The sequence below is a fragment of the Plectropomus leopardus genome, chromosome 2 (genome assembly GCF_026936395.1).
Source record: "Plectropomus leopardus strain MGB_pleo_1.0 chromosome 2, ASM2693639v1, whole genome shotgun sequence".
NCBI lineage: Eukaryota > Metazoa > Chordata > Actinopteri > Perciformes > Serranidae > Plectropomus > Plectropomus leopardus.
In genome coordinates, this window is record NC_142177.1 from 2,997,102 (window position 1) to 3,016,487 (window position 19,386).

At 37.7% G+C, this 19,386-nt stretch overlaps 2 pseudogenes across 1 annotated transcript; one reads left to right on the forward strand and one right to left on the reverse strand.

Annotated features, from left to right (window-relative positions):
- Positions 1-9,563: 9,563 nt before the first annotated feature.
- LOC121951103 (nuclear factor 7, brain-like) lies at positions 9,564-11,037 on the reverse strand (annotated as a pseudogene).
- A 2,723-nt stretch (positions 11,038-13,760) lies between these two features.
- On the forward strand, positions 13,761-18,519 carry LOC121949576 (UDP-glucuronosyltransferase 2A2 pseudogene; annotated as a pseudogene). The gene is made up of 2 exons (XR_015777604.1): positions 13,761-13,864; positions 15,511-18,519. The product of XR_015777604.1 is annotated as a UDP-glucuronosyltransferase 2A2 pseudogene (transcript).
- The last annotated feature ends 867 nt before the right edge of the window (positions 18,520-19,386 follow it).

A 19,386-nucleotide genomic window follows, 5' to 3' on the forward strand; every position in this document is an offset into this window, starting at 1 on the left:
GCATTACTGATTAAAAAAAATTTGCCATTTAAAATACTCAGTAGTGTTAAAGATCAAAGGGGCCGTTATATTATAGTTAAAGGAATTTTGCAGGGCCAAAATATTGTGGTAATGAATGTATACTTCCCCCCTGCCCACCCAGTCACTTTTCTTACTAAATTATTTCTGGACTTGGTTCCACTCCTTTCTAACTCCACTGTTATCATTGGCGGTGATTTTAACCTGATTCTAAACCCACTTATAGACCGGTTCCCTCACAGTACCATGGTTCCTTCACCCCACGCCAAGGCACTTCATGCTCTATGTGCTGAGTTCGGGTTGGTTGACATTTGGAGATATATTCACCCCTCAGATAAACAATATACATATTACTCTGCCCCTCACAAATGTCATACTAGAATCGACTACCTTTTTTTTATCACATGCTGATCTTTATTCAGTTGTATCATGTCAAATTTCCAGTATAATTATTTCCGACCATGCCAGAGTAATAATGGACATTAAACCTAAGTCGTCACTGCAACAGTCTCGGCACTGGAGACTCAATACCACAATCCTCAAGGATGAGAAATTTGTAAAACATCTTAATACCGAACTGGAAGCATTCTTATCAGTTAATACTCCGTCAGCCAAAGATTCTTCCATCCTATGGGAAACCTGTAAGGCTTATGCCAGAGGGTTAATTATCTCATACTCCGCAACCAAAAAGCGTCAAAGTCAGGAAAAACAAAAGTCCTTAGAGAGTGAATTGGTAGATAAAGAAAAAAAGTATATTGATTCTCCTTCACCACACCTGTGGAAAGAAATCACTACACTCAGATCAGCTCTAAATTGCCTTCTTACAAGGGATGCAGAGAAAAAAATTAAATATACTAAACAGAGATTTTATGAGCACGGGGATAAACCTGGAAAATGTCTGGCTTACTATGTTAAAAAACGTGCAGAATCCCTGACTATTGCAGCTGTATCTGATGAAGAAGGCCACAAAGTATATGAGAATAAACTGATAAATGACTGTTTTAAGAGTTTCTACCAATAGCTGTACGCTTCTGACCAAGCTCCGGATGGAGATCAACTCATGAGCAATTTTTTTGCTCAATTTAGCCTACCAAGTTTGTCAGGAGAGCAGAGGGCTGCCCTTAACAGTCCCATAACTAAAAATGAAGTGATTAAAGCTATAAAATCACTGCAAAATGGAAAATCGCCAGGACCGGATGGTTTTTGCTGTGAATTTTATAAACAGTTTCAAAATATTCTTGCAGAACCTCTTCTCAATATGTTCAATTATTCCTTCACAAAAGGAGAATTTCCACAAACATTGAAAGAGGCCAATATATCGTTAATTTTAAAAAAAGGGAAATGTCCTGAATCCTGTGCATCCTATAGGCCCATAGCGCTTTTAAATGTGGATAGAAAGCTACTCTCCAAAATCTTAGCCTCTCGCTTAGAAAATCTATTGCCAGTATTAATAAAAGATGATCAGACAGGTTTTATAAAGGGCCGGAACTCATCAGCTAATGTCAGACGCTTGCTGAACGCTATTCAAGTCTTTAAACAAAACTAAACTCCATTAACGGTATAGTGCTTTCTCTCGATGCAGAGAAGGCGTTCGACCGAATTGAATGGTCCTTTTTATTCTTTGTCCTGAGCAAATTTGGTTTAGGTGAGAACTTCATAAAGTGGATCGGAATTATATATAATGGACCGCAGGCAGCTGTTCTGACTAATGGACTCCGGTCTGAATACTTCATCATGCATAGAGGGGTATTGCAGGGCTGCCCTTTGTCTCCCCTTCTTTTTGCCCTGGCCATTGAGCCCCTTGCCGAGGCCATAAGGGAATCGTCCTCAATACACAGTTTACAAGTCGGACAGTTGTGTCATAAAATAACGTTATATGCTGATGACGTTCTTATCCTTTTGACTGACCCTGAAACATCAGTGCCAGCCCTAATTAATGTGATCAAAAGATTTAGTTGCTTTTCTGGTTACAAAGTTAACTTGGCCAAATCAGAGGCTATGCCCCTTGGCACGCTCTCAACAATACCATCCATGACGCCACTATTTCCTTTCAAATGGTCCCCCAATGGGTTTGAATATTTGGGTATTTCTATTACTCCATCTTTTGATCAGCTATACAAAGCTAATTTTGTGCCTCTACTTCGCAATATTAAGGAGGATCTGGAACGTTGGGTCTCTCTCCCTATTTCTTGGTTGGGTCGTATAGCCCTTGTTAAAATGAATGTATTACCTAAGCTTTTATATCCTATTCAAATGATCCCTGTTCTGTTTTCCAAAAGGGTGTTGAAGGACATAAATGGATGGCTCAGCTCTTTTATTTGGAATAAACGTAGACCCAGGCTTAAGATGGCAGTACTATGCCTGCCAACCTCGATGGGTGGTTTAGACATGCCTAATATCAAAATCTATCAGCTTAGCGCCCATTTAAGATTTATAAATGACTGGGTTAAGGGTAAAGCTTCGATATGGATGGATATTGAGGCAGCATTGTCGCGGTGCAGATTGAAGGATTTACTATTTCTTAAAAACTTTAAAGAAATTGAAGCTTACTATACGAACCCCATAACCATTAATACTCTAAAAGCATGGCGGCTTGTATGCCGTCTCGAGGGCAGATCAAGTCTAACATCTATGTTCACCCCAATTGTAAATAATCCTGCTTTTCCGCCAGGCTCTTCGGACCGTGGTTTCCAACAATGGTGTAATAAGGATATTAAGTCACTCATTGATCTGTTTTCAAACGATAGCCTCATGTCATTTGAACAGCTCACTAACAAATACAATTTGACTAAACAAGATTTTTTTTCACTTCCTGCAAATGAGACACTACATTACCCATAGTACAACTCTTATTGTTCATCCTGAAATATCTGCTATTGAGAGAATGCTGTTTCAACAGAAACTCAAGGTGTCTCTGAGTTCACTGTATCATGTGCTTAATGGACTGTCTGCTTCTGACACGCAGAGGGTGAGGGGTGTGTGGGAAGAAGAGCTGTCAGTTACCTTAGATGAAGAAACATGGAACTCCATCTGGGTTAATGCAAAAAAGATTTCAATGTGCACCCGGGCAAGAGCAATACAACTTAAAATCATACACAGATTACATATATCTCCTCACCGAAGGCATCTCTTTAACCGCTCTCTCTCCCCTCTGTGTCTTAAGTGTAAAACTAATGTGGGAACCTTGACTCATTGTTTTTGGTCTTGTCAGAAACTTCAACAATATTGGACTGAAATTATCCGTGAAATAGAAAGTATTCTTCACATCAACATAGACATGGACCCTGTGTCTCTGATCCTGGGACTTCCAAGTAAACATACAAGAACATCAACCAGCAAGAGACTTTATAATATTTTGACATTTGCAGCCAGAAAAAACATTCTTTTGCAGTGGGTCAGTGACAAGGCCCCCTCTATAAGCGGATGGCAAAAAATTATTTCTGAACTGATCCCTCTAGAATATCTCACCAGTATCATGCATTCTAGTGTGGACCAATTCTTCAGAATGTGGCGCCCATACTTGGACTATGTCGGGCATGACCTTTCCTCCACCCTTCTAAAAGGAATCCTGTACAACTGAAATAACTTTCATAATGTGGAATCCACCAACTCCTATAAATTTTGCATTCACTATCTCTGCAAGTCAGAGCTGTACTGCATTATTATTATTTTATTTTATTTAACTTAATTTAATTTAACTTTATTTTATTTTATTTATTTATTTATTTATTTATTTATTTATTTATTTAATTAATTAATTTATTTATTTATTTTTATTTTTTTTATTTTTATTTTTTTTTTTTAATTAATTAATTAATTTTCATTCCCATTCTTCATTTTTTGTGTGTCTGTTAAAGACATTGTTCTGTATTAAAATGTAAAAACTGCAATAAAAACAATGAGAAAAAAACCAAGTGGTTTTTGGGCCCAAACCTAACCACACATTGACCATAGCCTTGCTGAAATGTGAGGTTTCAACATATTTGCTACAGAATACTGTGCATACGTATTTGTGATTTAAATGCCATGCAATGCAATGCCAACATTTATTCTGGCGATCAGGCTGCACAGCATAACTATATCAGAGGAAAGGCAAATGACAGAAAAATACAACATAAAGTGTATTAAAGCTACTGTTGGCAGTTTGATTTTTCTGTCATTGGGCCAAAATTCCATAATAACCTTTGAACATATTGTAATTCAGTGGACTGAGAGAAAACTAGACTTCAGCACTTCCTCTTGGCCCTGTTTTCAGACTGTAGAAAATCAAAGCTGTAATGGGAAACTTTTACCAGGAGGAGACACTATTCAGCCAGCAGGACACACTTGGATACAACATGGCGTACACCAGAGAACATAACACATGTAAAGAACGCCCAAATTCTGTGATCGCAAAACCAAAGGAAAAAGAGGTACGCTGTTTTGTTTTTTGTTTGTTGTTGTTGTTGGTGGTGGGTTTATTTATTATTTATTTTTCAAAATACATAAACAGCACATTCACATATTGACAACACAATGAACAACAACAACAACACAGATTTACATTACGAATAATAAAATTATTCAACAGGCAGTCAAATCAATTTGCACATAATGATTCACATAAATATGTAATTGATAAAGTTTAGTGCAAGAATACAATAAAAGGAGAAAAATATGATGAGAGACAGGATAGCATAAATCATAATAACATGATCTACTGTAACATTAGTGTGGTGAAAATAGGAAAATCATAATTCAGTTGATCAGAATGGGAGATTCTCCATGTAATTAATAAAAAGGTTGCCAAAACATTCATGTTATTCCATAGTGAGTAAGTTGTCTTCTCACTTCTGAGAGCCACAGTCTGACAGGCAATGGAAGATCTGACTTCCATCTCATTGCAATGCATTTTTTAATGATGGCCAACAGGATTTCTGTTAGCTCGATGGAGTGGCATTAGAATGTGAGAGGTTGCCCAGACGGCATTTCTGAGATTGGGAAAGTAACAGAGCATCACAGATCCCCTGCCCAAACCTGTGTAGTTTACGACAGTGCCAGGTGGAATGAAGAAAAGTACCCCCAACTAGGCCATACAGAAGTACTTTGTCAGGGTGGCTTCTAGCTCACCTGCTACAGTGTGTGCCCCATGTGCTGAGGCCTTTGCAGCAGCCCGGGTTCAAGTCCAGCCTGTGGCTGTTTGCTGTGTGTCATTCCCCCTCTCTCTCTCACTTTTCCTGCCATTCTATAAAATAAAGGGAAAATGATAAAAAAAAAAAATAATGATAATAAAAAAAATGAAGTACATTGTTTGACTGACCAGTGGTGGCAGAAGAAGGAATCATAGCTGTGCATGTACAGCACAAAAAGGAATTATTAATACAACAGGATGAAGATGATTTATAACCTGTCAATAACAAAACACTTCATGTGGATAATACCTTCATACCCAGAAAATCTGTGAAACCTTGGCTCTAGAGTGGCTGTTTGTGTGTGTGTGTGTGTGTGTGCATGTGCATGCCTGCGTGTGCGTGCGTGCGTGTGCGTCTGAACTTTGGGAGATGAATGGCTCAGTGTTTCTCGCAGCGACATGAATACAGTGTGTGGCTCCTGACAGACAAGCATGCACATTCACACTCTGCTTTTCCACTTTTCCAAACTCACTTCTCTGTCACCCTGTTATGAATACAGGCCTGTGCTGCACACACACACACACACACACACACACACACACACACACACACACACACACACACACAGGCAGTTCTCTGCCACTTTGAGAGCCAACTTGTCTTAAGAGAGGAAAGAGTAGCAGGGGAAGGGGGGGGAGGGGGGGGGCTGGCTCACAGGCAGTGGGTGGCTGGGGGAGGTGCAGTTAGGAAATAAGTCCCCCACACCCCCTCCACCCAACAGTGAGTTCATCATCACCCAAACACAGAAACTCTCCAGTCTCAGCTATGATGTGCTTTCATACAAACCTGAAGGGAACACAAACCATCTACATTTTGAAGACTCTCGAGTTTTACTCTTATTATGTATCTCTGCTATATTTCTTTAAAGAACATATGCTGCCAAATCAAATATTTTATACACTTTGGACCTTCAAACACAGCAAGAACCCCTCCCTCACTCTACAGCCTGTTCCCATAAAAAGTGGTGGTTATGAGTCTGACTCACTTTAAATTTACCACAATGTTTAGAGTAGCATATTATTTCCAGGTCTGTGTACATAAATTGATATATTCAGTAATCAAAGATGTGTAAAAAAAAAACAAAAAAACAACTAAACTATAGATCAAAACTATGAGTTGATAAAAGTAATCCCACAATTCATCATTGCATTGTAGATGTAAAATTGTTCATGCTGGCCTGTGAATTGAGCTTCAAAATTCACTAGTTTGAGTGAAAAATGACGCACAATAAAAATCCTGCAGTTTATTATGACTAAAAAAGCACCACAGCAAAGCTGATAAATGGATCGTGAGGTGAGATTTTCCTTGTTAACTCCCTGAGTGACTTTTGAAGCTCATTCATTTACCTACATGGCCACAAATATTCTCCAGCAAATTTTGAAAAAATTTGAAACAAAAATTTTAACACATATTTGACTGATGTCTGAGGACGAAGTTTATGGATAGCTTTACATTTTGTTCAAGTCTGGCCTGTATGAATGTTTACAACAAACAAACCGGTTTCAGTGATCACATGGTCATCTGACTGTTAGAATGGAAAAAATGGTGAACCTATCCCATCATCTGCCACTATATACATATCGTGCAGTAGATGGCAAACCCATGCTTTCAATAACCACCTCTGTCTGTACTGTATGCTCTGTGCTTTGTTTTTCTTTAGATAAACTTTATTTTACATAACACCCACATCACTCATTTTGACAGTAAAAATACCAGCAGTACAAATTTCATACAATCAATCATGCCAGAGGGTTAAGAAAGAAAGAAAGAAAGAAAGAAAGAAAGAAAGAAAGAAAGAAAGAAAGAAAGAAAAAAGAAAGAAAGAAAGTAGAGGAAAACTACAGGATAAACCTGGTTGAATAAAGGATACATAAAACATGGAAAAACTATTCAACCCTTTGCCACTGTTTGGTGCATTTTACTCACTTTTCATTCTTCATTTTTTCATGCTTATGGCACACATTTTGGAAAGATTTGCTTTTTATTTTTTTGTTGATTTTTTTTTTAATCTTGGAATTTCCAGCTCAGCTCCTACAATTAATCTAAAATACACTGTGTAAACAAAGTTTGTACATTCAGACTGTTAAGTGCAAAATAATTGCCATTGAAACCCATTCAAACTGACATGTTTGATCCCACAGCCATCAAAGCATAAAAACATCCATTATATTATTTCTGGCTGTCATTCTAGGCTTTTGCCTTGGAATTAATCATTTTGACTTCCATTTTTTTTTTTTTACCATTTTTTAACCATATTTGTCCATTTTGTTCCTCTAGGTGCAGTCACAATCAGTGTTGCTGCAAATCATTTACATATACTGTGATCATCAAGAAAAAAAGTACTTTGCATGTAGTGTTTTGAAAATAATTCATTTTGAAAAGTGCATGTTGTGTGCAGAGCAGTATGAGTATGAGCATTTCACTGCACAAAAATAGTAATGCATTAAAATCAATGTTGCTGCAAATAATTGACATATTCTAGGTTATGGTAATAAAAAAATCAACTTAACATGTAGCATATTAAAAATAATAATTTTTTTTCATCCAAAAACATAATGGTATCATGACAAATAAAAGGCATTTAAGGGTTAATATTCTGCAGATTAATGAAAATTTTATATTTATGATTAGGACTGATAAAAAGTAGAAAATAATATTAATATTATTAATATTAATGATTTTGAAAAGTGCATTTTGTGCATATAGAGATACAAGTGTGAGTGATATTAAAGCAAGCCCTAAGGGTTAAGATTCACAGCACATGTACTGTCAGCACTGCCCTCTCATAATTATTAAAAACAAAAACATTAAATGCAGAGACAACTTTAATGCAGAGACAATACCCACATTATGGTCTGATGTCATAACAGTAACAAACAATGCCTAGTCTGAGGTCAAATACTATTGTTCCCTGGCTGGCCGTCAACAATTAAGGCAGGCCAGGGAGACATGGACGCAGCAGGGCGCCCCAAAGCAGAGGTTGAAATTAAAAGCACTTGTTACAGGCTGTTATTTGACATTTGATGCCATGAGCCAAATAAAATAAAACAAACAACCACAATATGACATGAGAAAAAGAATGTCTTGCAAAAAGGGCGCATATGTAGACAGGGGCCAGAAGGGCAAGTTCTTGAGCACCACCTGAGATCTATCTGTGCACATGCCTGACTGTCAGCACTGTCAGCATCTCTTACATGGAACACAAGTGTTTGTCATCTCATCAAGTCCAAAGTCCAAGGTTACTCCAAGAGATCACAACAGCTAAAATCACGTTTCACCTGCCATTTCAGTCTTTATGACCTTGTTAGTGGTACACAACATAATCTTCTTTCTTCTTTTTTTGTTGTTTTAACAAACAGTAAAGAGGCTTGTTGGTTTGTAAATGTACACTCATATAGAATTTAAGAATAATCAATAGATTTATAATATATTTATAATATATACCGTTTCCTCAAATTTCCTGTCATATGAAAATAATCTGAATATAACATGCTCATGAAATAATGCAAAGTCATTGTAGAACATTAGTAAATCTGGATCGTTCCGTCGTCTTCCAGACTACTGACAGTGAGATGAGTCAGAGTTAGTGAAAAGCTTTGTTATTATTCTAATAGGAAGGTGAGAAACAGTTTTTCTGAAAGGAGTGTCAACAGGATTAACCAAAGAAACATCATACTTATAATTTAAAACAAAAACCAAAAAACTCACAAAATTACAGATATATATTATATTACCACACAAGTCAGTATGAAATAGCTTCTTCAGACTGAAGTCAATATTCAGTGACCTCCCTTTATACATACCCTCTTGGGCAGACTATCTTGAAGTTTTCTAAAATAATCTTTTGGTGTACCAGAAGATTAATATTGTAAATCCCATACTGTCTGCCTAAGATAGTTCAAGACATGCTAAGTGGAAAGGGAGGCCACACTAGATACTTGCAGCTTTAGTCTGTTGAAGTTGTTTGATTCTGAAATATTTGCCTTTTTATAGCGTATACATATTTTCTGTATGTTCGAGTTGTACTTAAGTAAAGAGACTTCTGAGAAAAAAATATGTACCATCATCATAACCTTACTAAAATAAAGTTAAAGGTGGTGTAAGACCTTTGCATAGAGCTGTATACAGAGTATTCTCAACTGTGTAAATACAAATTTGAGGTACTTTTACATATTTGAGTATTTGTATTTTTTGCTACTATATACTTACACTCCAATAAATTATTATTTATTGCTAAAATTATACATGTGTGTGTGTGTGTGTGTGTGTGTGTGTGTGTGTGTGTGTGCCTGTGCATGTGTGTGAGTGTATAAATATAGATCATGATTTTTTTCTTTTTTTTTTGATTTCTGAACATCATACTTCAGCCATAGCTCAACAGATTTTGATACCAGCAGTTTAAGCATCACTGGCCTCTCCAGTCCCAAAATATGGGAAGAGTTTCTCGGTGAAAGTGTCTTTGAGAGTGCAGATGGGTGTCATCACATCCTCAGAGTCGTAGAAGGACACTTCCCCGTGATAGTCCAGCTAGACTCTGATTCTCTGGAGACTCTTCTTCCTGGGGAAGCCTGTAACCCTTCCGTCCTGTCAACTGACTCTTAAACTACATTCAGATTACAGTCAGGATGGTCTCCCACCTCCACCTCCCAGTTGTGTGTCCCCGAGCTGAAGCCCTGTGAGCCCAGAGCAGTGGGATACTCAATGTGTCTCTCTGGGTTGTCATGAAGCTGCTGCTTTTTGCCTCCATGTCTCACACTCATCAGATCATTAGACAAAAAGAGCCAGTAATATGCAGTGTTAGGGTCCAGAATGTCAGGACTGTAGTGGACCTTGTCCTTCATCTTGTCTCACATTGTAAAGGACAGGTTTTCCCGGTGTTTGGTCACACCTATGAGTGCTCCTGAGAGCAGCTGTGGATCACACAGAGAGGTCTGGACTCTGGCTCTGCTCTGAGTGGCTTTATAACTGCTGAGGAACGCCACGCTGTGCCTCTGCAGCTCCTCTTCAACAGCACAGATACTGTCTGACAGAGGAGATCTGCTCCTCAATCAGCTTCATCTCTCTGATGATGCTCCTCCTCTTCTGCTCCTCCTCCTCCCTCAGAGCTGCTAGTCTGGACTCCTCTTCCTCCTTCAGGAACTGGTGGAGAGTGTTGAACTCTGCACTGATCTGCCTCTCTGTGGACAGCAGCTGCTGTTAGAGTCTGCAATCATTTCATTGTATGATTCCTGCACTTGTTTGTATTTGTCCCTCTTATCCTACAGAGACTAAGTCAGATTTCAGCTTGTCCTTCAGCTCCCTGACTGCTTGTTCTATAGGAACCACTGTGTGAGTCTGGTGGAGAGAAAACTCAGAGACAGCACACAGAGCTCTATCTTCACCCATACAGAACACTCATTCACTCTCATTTCGATGTTTACTGCACACCGCAGACACATTCTCTCCTTTTTCTGTCTCAGATGATTTTGTGTCTCCCAGCAAAGGAGTCAGCCAGTTCCTTCAGTGCAAAGTCCACCACCAGTTTATCTTTGGATGATTTTCTTTTACAAATGGGATAGTTTTTGTTTTGAGCTCATTCCCAGAATTTTTGCAGGCAGCTTGAACAGAGCCTGTGGTTGCAGATCAGAGACACAGGATCTCTGAAAGTCTCCAAACACATGTGGCAGTTCAGGAAACTTCCAAAAATTGTTCTCCATTTGTTATTCAAGTTGTTTTTGTCAGTATGGGCTCAACAATAGTCTTTTCACCTGTGTACTAAATACACTCCAAACATGTATTTTCCAGCAGAGATCTCACACCCTGTGATGGCATCTCGGCTCTGTTCAACAGTGTCAAAATCTTCTTTCATTTTCACTTCTTACTGTCTCATAGGTGAATTATTATCAGAAGGAAATGCTGCCATGTCTTTATGTCACCAGCAGATGGTGTCATGATGTTTTAATTCAGTACAGGACAATTTCTTTTTAGGACAAAAACAAACAAACAAAAGAGAAAAAAAGGCCAATGGGTTAAAAATCTGTATTGTTCAGTCACTAAATAAAGAATGAAGATTCTCATTAAATCCTACAAACAGGAGAGGATTGTGTCTGCGTCCCTTGGTATGAAGAGAACATTTATACAGGTGGACTGATACCAAACCGGCTTTACAGTGTTTTTTTTTTTTCAGACAACAGGAACATGTAAGAGGAAACATGTTCCACTGAAACGTCTTCATCACTTTGTTCATTTCATTCTGATGAAGATAAAAAAAACTTCTCATGGTGTGTTCTTGTAAAAACAAGACAAACCAGTAAAAGATCCCCCCAAAAAACGCAATTTGTGGAAAATTTCTAATTTTCTCAAATTACTCACTGCATTTTCTCCATGTTTTTCAAAGATATGGCAACAGGTTGCTCAGGGGCCAAAGATTTACAGTGCCTTGCGAAAGTATTCGGCCCCCTTGAACCTTGCAACCTTTCGCCACATTTCAGGCTTCAAACATAAAGATATCAAATTTAAATTTTTTGTCAAGAAACAACAACAAGTGGGACACAATCGTGAAGTGGAATGAAATTTATTGAGTAATTTAAACTTTTTTAACAAATAAAAAACTGAAAAGTGGGGCGTGCAATATTATTTGGCCCCCTTGCGTTAATACTTTGTAGCGCCACCTTTTGCTCCAATTACAGCTGCAAGTCGCTTGGGGTATGTTTCTATCAGTTTTGCACATCGAGAGACTGAAATTCTTGCCCATTCTTCCTTGCAAAACAGCTCGAGCTCAGTGAGGTTGGATGGAGAGCGTTTGTGAACAGCAGTCTTCAGCTCTTTCCACAGATTCTCGATTGGATTCAGGTCTGGACTTTGACTTGGCCATTCTAACACCTGGATACGTTTATTTGTGAACCATTCCATTGTAGATTTGGCTTTATGTTTTGGATCATTGTCCTGTTGGAAGATAAATCTCCGTCCCAGTCTCAGGTCTTGTGCAGACTCCAACAGGTTTTCTTCCAGAATGGTCCTGTATTTGGCTCCATCCATCTTCCCGTCAATTTTAACCATCTTCCCTGTCCCTGCTGAAGAAAAGCAGGCCCAAACCATGATGCTGCCACCACCATGTTTGACAGTGGGGATGGTGTGTTCAGGGTGATGAGCTGTATTGCTTTACGCCAAACATATCGTTTTGCATTGTGGCCAAAAAGTTCGATTTTGGTTTCATCTGACCAGAGCACCTTCTTCCACATGTTTGGTGTGTCTCCCAGGTGGCTTGTGGCAAACTTTAAACGAGACTTTTATGGATATCTTTGAGAAATGGCTTTCTTCTTGCCACTCTTCCATAAAGGCCAGATTTGTGCAGTGTACGACTGATTGTTGTCCAATGGACAGACTCTCCTACCTCAGCTGTAGATCTCTGCAGTTCATCCAGAGTGATCATGGGCCTCTTGGCTGCATCTCTGATCAGTTTTCTCCTTGTTTGAGATGAAAGTTTGGAGGGACGGCCGGGTCTTGGTAGATTTGCAGTGGTCTGATACTCCTTCCATTTCAATATGATTGCTTGCACAGTGCTCCTTGAGATGTTTAAAGCTTGGGAAATCTTTTTGTATCCAAATCCGGCTTTAAACTTCTCCACAACAGTATCTCGGACCTGCCTGGTGTGTTCCTTGGTCTTCATGATGCTCTCTGCGCTTTAAACAGAACCCTGAGACTATCACAGAGCAGGTGCATTTATACGGAGACTTGATTACACACAGGTGGATTCTATTTATCATCATCAGTCATTTAGGACAACATTGGATCATTCAGAGATCCTCACTGAACTTCTGGAGTGAGTTTGCTGCATTGAAAGTAAAGGGGCCGAATAATATTGCACGCCCCACTTTTCAGTTTTTTATTTGTTAAAAAAGTTTAAATTATCCAATAAATTTCGTTCCACTTCACGATTGTGTCCCACTTGTTGTTGATTCTTGACAAAAAATTAAAATTTTATTTCTTTATGTTTGAAGCCTGAAATGTGGTGAAAGGTTGAAAGGTTCAAGGGGGCCGAATACTTTCGCAAGGCACTGTATGTGTGAAAGGCCTGTAAAATCAGCATAAGAAAAGTGATGACCCTTTGGGTTTCAAAGGGTTAAGGGAGAAATGTGTTGATGTTTTCATAGAAATCTAAAATAGACATTATAAAGGGAATTATGATATATCATACATAGTAATAGGGCTTTTGATGCAGGTTTTAAAATTGTTTCTCATTTGAAAAATGATTATGTTAAGGATTGTTTCATAAATTTGCACAATTAAATGTGTGCTCAGTCAAAGATAGTGTAATGACAGGCTGAATGACTTTTAACAGTTTTACAGTTTTAACAGTTTTTACTCTTTGTGTTTAATTTAGATTTGTTTTGTTTCCTTGAAACAAAAGAGGGAATAAATAACAACAAAAACAAAATAAACATCAACAACATACAAATATGTATGTATGTATAACAAACATAGGATATTGCTATCGGCTACTGGTCAAATTGTGCTTGTTAAATTGGTATCAGCTCAGGATTTCACAATCTTCACATCCAGCTTTGACTTTGACCGACACATTGCACAACAGTCAGTGTAAGGTTTGTCAGTCCCAGATAAGAGTATAGATCTGCTACCGCTGCTGAGACAAAAGCTGCACACCCTGTTTATCTACAGTACAACATCTTTTCACTGTAAGTACTACATGAATTATTGTTGTTAAATCACGATGCTGCCACTTAACTTATAAACGGCAAAGTATAAACTGAGTTTGTTGATCTGTGTTAAAGCTTCAGCCCTGCAGCCTAAATGCAACACACCCACAGGTGCTGAGGGACATGTACATAGAGATTCCTGTCATACCAGGGAACAGGAGGAAACATGTCATGTTGTGTCTTTTTTAATACTATTTTGGGTTGAAAGTTACAACTTGTGCTGGAATGAAGCAAATTCATTTCTTGAACCTGAATCCTGCATGATACCTTACCATTCAATTCTGCTGATATGATTAAAAAACATGAAAGCATTTCCAATTGCTCAAGATAAGCCATTCACCATAATTTAATATTTATCTCTGAAAAATATGTTAGCTGCTTAATTTCTTTGATTAAGTGTTGCAAAAATTAGGAACAAACATTAAGAAACTACAACCACGTTCTAGGGCCACATTGAGGATTTTTTTTGTTGAGACTTGTTGTTTTGTTGAAATGAAGTTGTAATTTTATGAGAATTAAGTCATAGTTGAGTTCTGAGGAAAAAAAGCCATAAGTTTATGGGAATAAAGTAGTATTATTATGAGAATGAAGTTGGAATTTTCGCAAAAAAACGTTGTAATTTTATGAGAAAAAAGTTATAATTTCATGAGAATAAAGTTGTAATATTATGAGAATAAAATCATAGTTTTACAAGAAAAATAGTTGTAATTTTGTAATAATGAAGTCGGATTTTTTTTTTTTTTTTAATTTTTGACAATAATACTGGCAATATGCTTATTTCTGTAATATAATATCCCCCTTTCCTGTAAAAATACAACTTTTATATTTATTTGATCACACATTAGCATGTGCCAGGCTAGAAGCCCGATTCCCAGCTAGCAGGGAAAAGTTACCACAACATTGGTTATGTTACAAGTACCTACAAGTTGCAATAATGCTTTCAAGAAAACATTTTAATCTTATGTTGAAAGAACATTTAAAGGATAATCTTCCCATAAGGTTAAATGCTGACTAACACGTAACACTTTAATGGCAACATTATGAGGATGTTTTATTAACATTTGGAGGTGACAGATCATCGAATGTTATTTTATAAAACGTTCCCACAATGTTGCATGAGATCAAAGGAAAAACATTTGCCTGAGATTACAGAACATTTTTTTAAAATGAAAATATAATGTATTAACAACAACAAAAACAAACAAAAAACTTGTTTTTTTCTTTTTCTTTGAAACATTTTTTAATGTTTATAGGGAACGGTATCCTAACTTGAAGAACTTTATGGGAACTTAAAGAAAACTTGTTGCTGAAAACATTACTTAACATTGCATTTTACTATTGTCAGAACCAAAGAGCTAAAAAATGTGAGCTGGGATGTTTGATTGAACTTTTCTCTAATCATTCATAAGAATGATTACATGAGGAGCCCACTTTGAAAAATGTTGTCCACTGCAGTAAATCCCCCTAAATCTTACACATGGACCCTTTTATTATAGTGACAATGAGCTCTAAACTCTCTTGGCTCTGAAAACTTGTAAACAGTAAAAAAAAAATCAATCTCCTTGATCAGAGCAGTCGAGTTAACCTGTAACCTTTGTACCTCATCCTTGTTTTCATGATTCCAGCTTCACCTCAGAGATGATCCAGCTGATACTGGTGACAGCTGCTGCACTCCTCTGCTCTCTTCCAAGTGCTGATGGAGGGAAAGTCCTGGTGGTCCCTGTGGATGGAAGCCACTGGGTCAACATGAAGGTATTCATCCACGAACTGCACTCCAGAGGTCACAGCGTCACAGTGCTCCGGCCCAAATACAGTTGGTACATCGAGGCAGAGTCCCATCTCTACCAGTCAATCAACCTTGGCGATGTGACTGAATTTGATCCCAACATCATGAGTTATTTCACGACAAGAATGCTGCAGCTCCGGCGTGACGTCCACACTTCAGTTTGGGCGTATTATAAAGCCTGGGAGGAGGTGATGACAATGCTCCATGGGGCTCACAAATTGGTGGTTGATGACATGCAGGAGGTATTTGAGGATGCTAAACTGATGCAGTTCTTCCAAGAGGCCAAGTATGATGTAGTTCTGACTGATCCCTGCTTCGGTGGAGGGGTTCTTCTGGCTCATCGCTTGGGTCTGCCTCTGGTCTTCAATGTACGATGGACAATCATTGAAGAGGGACATCGCACAGTTGCCCCCTCACCGCTCTCGTATGTTCCCATAGCAGGCACTGAACTGACTGATAAGATGACTTTTTGGCAAAGGGTGAAAAATGTTTTTTTTGACTTAATGGGACAATACAACAAGTGGACGATTAAAAAGCTGTACTACACACCATTTATCCAGCGTCACTTTGGTCCTGACGTTGACTTGGATGAGCTCGTTCAGGCGGCAGATATTTGGTTGATGAGAACTGACTTCACCTTTGAGTTCCCTCGTCCCACCATGCCCAACATTGTATACGTGGGCGGATTTCAGTGTAAACCCTCCAAGCTGCTTCCCCAACACCTTGAAGATTTTGTCCAGAGCTCTGCAGAGCATGGAGTCATCGTGATGAGCTTGGGGACTGTGGTGGGGACTCTTTCTGAAGATATAGCAGAAGATATAGCCGCTGCATTTGCCCAGTTACCTCAGAAGGTTATCTGGAGGCACACGGGGAAGAGACCGTCCACATTGGGCAACAACACCTTGCTGCTGGACTGGCTGCCCCAAAATGACCTCTTAGGACACCCAAAAACTAAACTGTTTGTGGCCCACGGAGGCACCAACGGAGTTCAAGAGGCAATCTACCACGGTGTTCCCATCGTGGGCATTCCTCTGATGTTTGACCAGGATGATAACCTGTTTAGGATGAGAGTGAAGGGCATCGCCAAAGTGCTGGACATTGGCACGCTGAACAAAGACAACTTCCTGGAGGCGCTAAAGGCAGTGCTTTATGAGCCGTCCTACAGGGAGACCATGCAGGAGCTCTCCAGGCTGCACAGGGACCAGCTCATGAAGCCTCTGGACCAAGCCATGTTCTGGATCGAGTTTGTCATGAGACACAAGGGAGCTGCTCATCTAAAAACCAAGTCCTACAAAATGTCCTGGATTCAATACCATTCTATTGATGTGATTGTACTGCTGCTAGTGTCGGTCATGGTGATGTTAATGATTTGCGTTTTAACAGTGAAATGTTTGTGTCATAAAGTGTTCGGTGGGATGAAAAAGAAAGTGGAATAATTCCAGATACATGCTGCCTGTTTCTGTATGTATTTCACTAAGCAGCTGAGTTTTACTCTAACACCAGTGGAAGAAGAAAAAGTAAGAGAAACAAAAAAATGAAAAAGTAATGGAAAAAGTAATGGAGCAGTAATGGTGCACCAAATGAAACAGTTTTTTACCCTTTGAAACCTGAACAAATTAGCTTGATTTGATTCAAAAACATGGTTAAGGGCATTGAGTAATTTAGCAAGAAATGACTCCCAAATTAATAAGCATTTAATATGAAGTTCCAAGAGAATTACCTGAAAAACAGCAAAACAAAACAAACAAACAAAAAAAAAATGACCTGTAAAAAAGTATGAAAAAATAGAATGGTAATGATAATGATATATACTGTAGATTCTTTCTCTAACATAATTTTAAATATAGATTTTTAATAATAAAAAATAGAATTTTCTGCACATTTTTCCCTATTTAAAAAAAAAAAAAAAATTCTTTCTCCCTCTCTTTTTTCACCTTTTACAAACATATTGCATTTTGCGACACATATTTTGTCATTTTTTCAGCCTTATTTTTGAATGAAATCTGACCTGTGTTGTGATGATGATGGTACAACAACATAAATGTTAATTGAAAATGTTAAGCCTAATTTGACTAAATTGGTGCTTATATGCAGCAACATCAGGAGCCACAGCAGTGATGGATTTCTTAGATACTCAGGACATACAATGTGTCTGGCAAACAGAATGAGGTTGTTGTGGAAGATAAGAGAAGTCTGTCAGAAACCACAAACAAGTGCTTTTTAAATATATATATAATTTATTTTTTTTTTATGTTATTATTATATATCATATACAAATATATATTATATTATATTTATTCAATCAAACATAAACATAAATTAGTAGACAATTTTGCTATGCCTTGTTATGGTTGATTATGGTTGCTACAATATTGTTATTGGAACTCAAAATATCCACAGGCTATCTAACATAGATTCCCTCCATTTTTTTTTTTTCAAATCTGGAGGGGATATATTTTTCCAGAATCTGAGGATCACTTGAGCAGCTGTGACAACCCCTAAATTTATCACAACAAAGCCATATTTTGACACATTTAGCAATTCTGGTCGGCCCCCCATAAGGCATAGCCTTATGGATTTAGGCAACGTTGTACCCAACCACTATGTGATCGTCAACTTTTTCCCAAAATTGATTAACGAATATAAATTATTAGCAAGTGGACCAATCCTGTGGAGCTTGGAACGGATAAAGCAAAACCTATGGATTTCAAGTACTACTATTAATCAACCTGTGCAGCAAACACTCATATGCACATTAATAAGAAACAGAAATAAACTGTTATAAAGTGTATAAAGTGCAATAAAGTGTTCAGAATGAGTGGGCTTTGAATAAAATATAGACATTGTCTCCATCTTGTGGTATTTAAAGGTAGTAAAACGTGTCCATGCAATCACATGCTCATCATGTCCATCAAATGGTGTCGTCAGGTTGTGTACTTAACCCTTTGAAACCTGCATCGACATCGTTTTTTGTGTTACATTCAGAAGCTTTCCAAAGCATTTAAACCTTTGACACCTGATACCTCCAAAATTGAACCTCTGAAACCTCATAATTGGTTTGATTTTGTTAGAACACATAGGAAAAATAGTGAGCAACTTGGCAAGAGATGCCCATAAACTGCAAGAAATTATGAAAAAAACAAGAAACGTTATAATTTTATATTCAAAATTATGTTCAGGAATTCAGGAATTTTTTTTTGCTAAAGAAAACTGCAATTTTTGATCCTACGGCCATCAAAGCACAAAAATATACATTGTATTATATCTGGGTGTCATTCTGGGCTTTGCCTTGTAATTTGTCATTTTTATTATTTTCCACCTGATATTGCTATTTTTAACATATTTGGCATATGGAGAAATGACATGCTATTTCCACTAGGTGCATTGGCACAATCAGTGTTGCTGCAAATCACTGTCATGTCCCGGGCTGTGATCATCATAAATACAATTAAATAAAATATAATGAAAAATAAATAAATAAATAAAATAAAATAAAAATCTATGTTTCATGTTGAAAATAATAAATTTTTTGTGTGTTTTATTTTTCATCTTTTTTTCTGAAAATTAATGAATATTTGATATTAATGATTAGGACTGACGTTAGTTAAAAAAAATTAACTTCATGAAAGTAGAAACTCATATTAATCTAAAATGTTTTTTGAAGCTTGATTTTGAAAAGCACATTTTGTGTGCAGAGTGATATGAGTGTGTGTAA